This window comes from Sitophilus oryzae, unplaced genomic scaffold (assembly GCF_002938485.1).
Source record: "Sitophilus oryzae breed Bouriz unplaced genomic scaffold, Soryzae_2.0 scaffold_1693_pilon_pilon, whole genome shotgun sequence".
Lineage (NCBI taxonomy): Eukaryota > Metazoa > Arthropoda > Insecta > Coleoptera > Curculionidae > Sitophilus > Sitophilus oryzae.
Window position 1 is genome coordinate 2,665,593 of NW_022146383.1, and position 6,749 is coordinate 2,672,341.

The 6,749-nt window shown below is 30.0% G+C and overlaps 1 long non-coding RNA gene across 1 annotated transcript; it reads right to left on the reverse strand.

The window, feature by feature from the left end:
- Positions 1-3,596: 3,596 nt before the first annotated feature.
- Positions 3,597-4,108, reverse strand: LOC115881073. Its single transcript, XR_004049978.1, has 3 exons — positions 3,991-4,108; positions 3,827-3,929; positions 3,597-3,650 (listed from the first exon to the last, which is right to left on the reverse strand). It is a non-coding gene; the product is annotated as an uncharacterized LOC115881073 (long non-coding RNA).
- Positions 4,109-6,749: the final 2,641 nt, after the last annotated feature.

The window sequence follows — 6,749 nt, forward strand, 5'->3', positions numbered from 1 at the left end:
GGTCCCGGTGGATGTCCGCTCGATGGGTGACGAGGGCGACCCGAGACGAGGCTGCTTAGCTGGGATGGGAACTGACTGGTGAGGCTTAATCGTCGCCCAAGGGTATCCGATGAAGGGAGGCGAACTTATATGCTTTGGAGGATTTTTCTTTATGTTGATGTCAAAGTTTGACTAGATATTCGTTAGAAGAGGTTAAGCATAATCTGTGGTCAATTTTCCGTTTCTTATTGACTACATACTTCTTAGGTATCTTTTTCTCCGCTTTTGGTCTTCCTCTACTTCCCTGTTTTGTTCTATGATTCGATCAATTCTATAAACTTTTTCAATGATTGTCTTATATATTTGTATATTTTTTGTCACTCCTCTGATACTTTTCTATGATATATTTTATCATTTCTATATATAGAATTATAGCATTTTATTCATTTTCGTGCATTTTTCCCAATTCATACCCCATTTTTATGCCATTTTTTTCAATTCATCATGTCTATATTTCATCATTTGTCTCCCATATTTTCTTCCTTATGGAAATGTCATCGTTGATCAATTCTATATAAACTCTTCCATTGGTTGTATCTCTAAATCATCTTACATGTATATAATTGTATAATATTTTGTGTCGTTTTTCTGAGAATTTTATAAGTTCATCACAAATTTTCATCCATTTTTTTTTTCAATTCTACATACTCCTATTCTTTCATTTATCTCTCATATTTTTTTCAGTCTTTGAAATCTTCTATTAATTTATGTATTTCTGGGTTATCAGTCACCATTTACTTGTATTATTTTTTTTTGTATTGTATCATTCTATGCCAAGACGACTTAGGCATTTTATTTCTGTCTCTATAGAGTTGTAATTTTGGAATAATTTTCATGTCTTATTCAATTATCATACTTCATACAGAGTAAAACCTAATTTAATTTTTTTTTAAATGTAATTTATTATATCTCTGCTATATTGATTGTATTTCTAAATCTTCTCTGTTATTGTATTGTTGTTTATTTTACTGCTAAATTTCATTTCTATTGACCCCTACATAGAATTGTATAGTTTTGGATTCATTTTCTAGTTGATTTTTTTTTCATTCCGTTTCTATTTTTTTTTTAATTGAATTTTTGATTGTGATATTGTACTGCTTCGGAACAAGGATTTTTGGACAAGAACAGCTTCACTTCAATTCTACCACCACTTCAAGATGCCATTAAATTCAACATTCGGCAGTGGATTGATAATGAAATTCATCATTGAAGAAGAAACTAAATAATTTTATGTAAATTGAAAATTATGCAGATATAAAGGATTAATTTCAAATGAAATATTATAGCGCCGCTAATTTACATTGCTATAGGCAACTAAAAATACACCTACGTATATATAGAGTTGCCTATAGTAGACATGTAAATTTTTAATAAAATTGCCTTTTTAATTGTTATAATTAAAATATTTCTTAAGTGCAGATAATAACTGTGTAACATAACCGTGTTTTTTCATGTAGTCCTATTAAAAAAATGTCTCTATGTTACGAAGATTCCTGAATATACCTTATAATATTCTATGTACCCTATCAATTAACTGGTTATTTAAATAAGTTATAGATTAGTTTTTAATCAAGCTTGTTAGTGAACAAATAATTACTTGTCTCTTTATATTTTTATTAGAGAATCAAGACTTTCCCGAAGGGTAGCTACAAGATTTAATTATTTCTACATAGACCTCAGTATGTCCGTCAACACCTTGGATTTTAATATATTATACTGTTTATATTAACATTTGTTAATAAAAGGTAATATGTAATTAAATAAAATGTAATCAATGATAACAGAAAAAAATGTATATTTTAATAAGAAATGTATTATTTTAAGAGCTTTATAAATGTTATGAATACATATTTTTGAGGATTAAAATCTATAGTTTATAACTTATTATTGTGTATAGAGTTGAATATAAATAAAAGCATTAGCATTTATTATTAAACCCAATATAACAATTACCGTATGATCTGTGGTAATATTAAATACTGTTCGTTTTCAAATTGTCACCCTGTATGTATTAACATTCATCATGTCATGAATGTCCTATTCGAATATGGTTTAATAAATATTTTAATGTATTAAACGAACATATATGTGTTTGATTTATAGCAAAATTCCTTAACTATAACAATTAAAAGAAGAATAGAAAGTCTTAGAGTTCTTATTAAATATAACGAGAAAAAATAAAATAGCAATCTAAATATATAATGGTAAACCAAAAATATAATTGCAATATAAAATAACTGCACGTTAAGAAATATGATTCTGAAAAATATATCTCATTTCTGTTCAAAATTATTTTTTTCATGACAAAACTGCACAAGATTTGGTTGCCTAGTGCCAAATTTTTCAACACCTCGATCAAATTTTTAGCATTACACAAAAACGCTGAATTTTGTTGACTCTAAGACTTTGACCTCGTTTTCGAAATTAAAACGCTAATAACTACCTAATTAAAAGAGATATCGGGGCGCGCTTAGTGCTAATCGATAGGGAATTCAACCCTCTATCTGTACACAAAACTACAACCACCTAGGACACCCTTTATTTTTTGGGCCAAAAATTTTCTAAGGTCCCCTTTGCTCATTTTTGCTCCAAAAAATAAACTTTGTTCTAGGGGGTTGTAATTTTGTGTACAGATAGAGGGTTGAATTCCCTATCGAATGGCACTAAGCGCACTTCAATATCTTAATTAGTTTTTAATTAATTAACGTTTTTGTAAACGAGTCTAACTGTTCGAGCTCGTTGGCCAACGATTCCATATTTAATTCACAGGAGAAAAATATTTTTAAAATAATAAATTAATGCTTATTTTTGGTGCCAGATATGGCAGTTTTGAGAGTAAAGAAATAAAATCTTTGTAGATTAACTTATAGTTGTAGACTAAGAAGGTATATATAGTTTATATTTTATTAAATTAATGTACTAATATTAAAGGCAACTAGATTAATATTTATTGTATTTATTTTTAAATATTTCGATTTTTGCTAGTTGTGGCAACCAATATTACAAAAACATTTAATGTTTGGTATTCAAGGGATACAAATGAAAAAAACTACATTAAAACTTTATTAAGATTTATTAGAAAAATACTATAGTTTACAAAAATACATTGACACAATAATTAATTATAGAAATAGTATAAGTCCTTAGATTGATTGTTGATTCTTCTATCGAATGTTCTCTCTGATGTATACTGAATGTTCATATTTCCAGTAACTCGCACATATTTCTGAAAAAAAAAATAAAAAATATATTTATATCCGGGTGATCCAGTGTTCTGAAAGAGCAGCGCTCCAGTTAATATATAATTTTCGTGAATATACAGAGCGATTCAAAGGTGTTTTTACGCTAGTCATAGTTTTTAAATGAAATGCTGCATTTTTGACATAAATACCTTTAACTATATACCGAGTGCTTTTAGAGAAATCACCATTTTTAGATTAAATTTTCGAACTGTATATTTAGGGAGTGACCCGGGTTTACTCCTATGATGCTCTAGAGTCGATGTTACTCAGGAAAATTCATTGGAAAACACGCTAGAAATGCCACAAGTCATACAAAGAAGTCATATCATATGTGTACCAGTCCGGTTTTTTAAATAAATGGCGAATGCGCTAAAAAAGAAATAAATAATATAATATATCATTATATACTTAAGCTTAATAATTGTGTTTAATTTAATTCTGCTTCATATTGATTAAATATATCTTAAAAAATATAGAGTTAGTCTGTTATAATAAAAATTTAATAAATTTATTAAAATTGTTTTTCAATTATAACATAAACTTACTTTTAATCAGATAATAGAAAACCAATCTCGTACACCTGAATAATGGCCAAACATCAGAATTAAAAAGGGCTGATCCGAGAGTATTATTCTTTAGGTGCTGGATCTGTATTATTAATAAAAACATTATTCCTAAAAAAGAAAATTAAAAATTAGAAGCATTATACCTATTAAAACAATGCAAATTTGTTAGCGAAAATATTATCCCTCCTTAATATACTCCGTCTAATAATGTAAAAAAGATTTTTTTATCCGAAAGTATTATGTAAAATATTCTTAAGAATGGCCCCTTTAGGGCCCCTACTTATTAGACAACAACAATTTGCATATTTACATATGGTAATTGGACTGGATGCCAGATAACACGCTGTACACTAATCTACCGACTCGGTCCGGGCCTCAATTTTAGAGGTTATGTAAACACGGAACTCCGGCTTTGAATAAGTTTACGCCTTCTTGGACTGTTCTCTCTGTTGGTGTGTATGTGTGTTTCAGTGGAACGGTTAAACAATGGGAACAAGAAGTTTGTGAATTAATAATCAATTTATAGTTCGGTAGTTGTTGATTGTTGTTTGGATTTTAATCGACTGTTGTGAAAGAATAACATTTAAATTATAAGAGTTCTTCCACCTAAACTTTTTCTGGAAGGTACAGAAAGCAATAGAAGTATAAAAACAATGAAGAAACATTTAAATGAACTTTCATAACTTTTTGCCTGCTGCCCGGGGAAAATATGATTATCCATTAACAGGATTGCTTTAGGCAATTTGAGTGGGAAAACTACGAAATTTCCAGAGTTTTATGGAAGATTTGTAACTTAATTATTGACATGGGTAATTTATTTTATCGTCCCTAGATCTCCTTGGTTTGGTAATAAAACAATAATCGTAACTAACTTATAATACTACAGTTGGCAAACTGGGATCATTAAAATATAAACATTATAATTTAGAAATTCCAGTTTTAGTAAAATTAAACTGAAATTTGATCTTTTTCTTATATAATTAACGTTTATTTTTGTTATCATAATTTTTGAAGACATGAGACCCGTTTAATAAACCCGTTTATAAGTTTACACATTTTCCTTAACATATGATATAGTCTTAAAAATATTTTAATATTCCCTTATATCCTTAGCAACTAGAGCTCTTTGAATCTCAAATTTATTCATAGTCATTCTGTATATTAATATCTAGATAACACAGATATTTAAATTAGCGTCTTTTGTTCATGACATTGTCACATTTTTAAAAAAATTTAAAAATCTTATAAAATTTTAAAATCTTATAAAGTATAAAAAACTTCGTTACTAGTCCTAAACAAAACCATACTTTGCTTTAATACTAACCCTGCTAGAATCTACTCAACATTCCCAGCTTCCTTATTTTATCCAGAGCAAGTGCATCGCATCGATATAGACACCCGAACGATTATTATTCCTTAAATCCAACCCTGTCGTCCCCATACATTACCGGCAGCCGCCAATTTCCCTAAAATAGACCCGGGGCAAGACGAGACCTGCATGAGAATCCGCCCCGACTTATTAGACAACAACAATTTGCATATTTACATATGGTAATTGGACTGGATGCCAGATAACACGCTGTACACTAATCTACCGACTCGGTCCGGGCCTCAATTCTAGAGGTTATGTAAACAGGGAACTCCGGCTTTGAATAAGTTTACGCCTTCTTGGACTGTTCTCTCTGTTGGTGTGTATGTGTGTTTGAGTGGAGCGGTTAAATAATGGGAACAAGAAGTTTGTGAATTAATAATCAATTTATAGTTCGGTAGTGTTGATTGTTGTTTGGATTTTAATCGACGGTTGTGAAAGAATAACATTTAAATTATAAGAGTTCTTCCACCTACATCTTTCCTGGAAGGTACAGAAAGCAAAAGAAATATAACAACAATGAAAAAACTTTTAAATAAACTTTCATAACTTTTTGCCTGCTGCCCGGGGAGAATATGATGGTCCATTAACAACATTGCTTTAGGCAATTACAGTGGGAAACCTACGAAATTTCCAGATTTTTATGAAAGATTTGTAACTTAATTATTGACATGAGATCATTTATTTTATGGTCTCTAGATCTCTTTGGTTTGGTAAAAAACAATAGACGTAACTAACTTATATTACTACAGTTGGTAAACTGGGATTTTTAAAAAATAAACATTATAATTTATAAATTCCAGTTTTAATAAAATTAAATAAACTGACATTTGAACTTTTTCTTATATAATTAACGTTTATTTTTGTTCGCATAATTTTTGAAGACAAGATACACGTTTAATAAACTCGTTTATAAGTTGAAACATTTTACTTAACCTATGATATAGTCTTAAAAATAGTTTACTATTCCTTTATATTCTTAGCAACTAGAGCTATTTGAATCTTAAATTTATTCACAGTCATTCTGTATATTAATATCTAGAAAACACAGATATTTAAATTAGCGTCTTTTGCTCACGACATTGTCACATCTTATTATAAAACCTTATAAAAGTATATCGTATACAATAGCTTTCTCGTTACTAGCCCTAAACAAGACCAGACTTTGCTTTAATGCATTACTAACCCCGCTAGAATCTACTCAACATTCTCAGCTTCCTTATTTCATCCAGAGTAACTGCATCGCACCGATAGCGACTCCAGAACTTTTATTATTCCTTAAATCCGTCCCTGTCGTCGTCCATACATTACCGACAGCCGCCAATTTCCCTAAAATAGACCCGGGGCAAGACGAGACCTGCATGAGAATCCGCCCCGACTTATTAGACAACAACAATTTGCATATTTACATATGGTAATTGGACTGGATGCCAGATAACACGCTGTACACTAATCTACCGACTCGGTCCGGGCCTCAATTTTAGAGGTTATGTAAACACGGAACTCCGGCTTTGAATAAGTTTACGCCTTCTT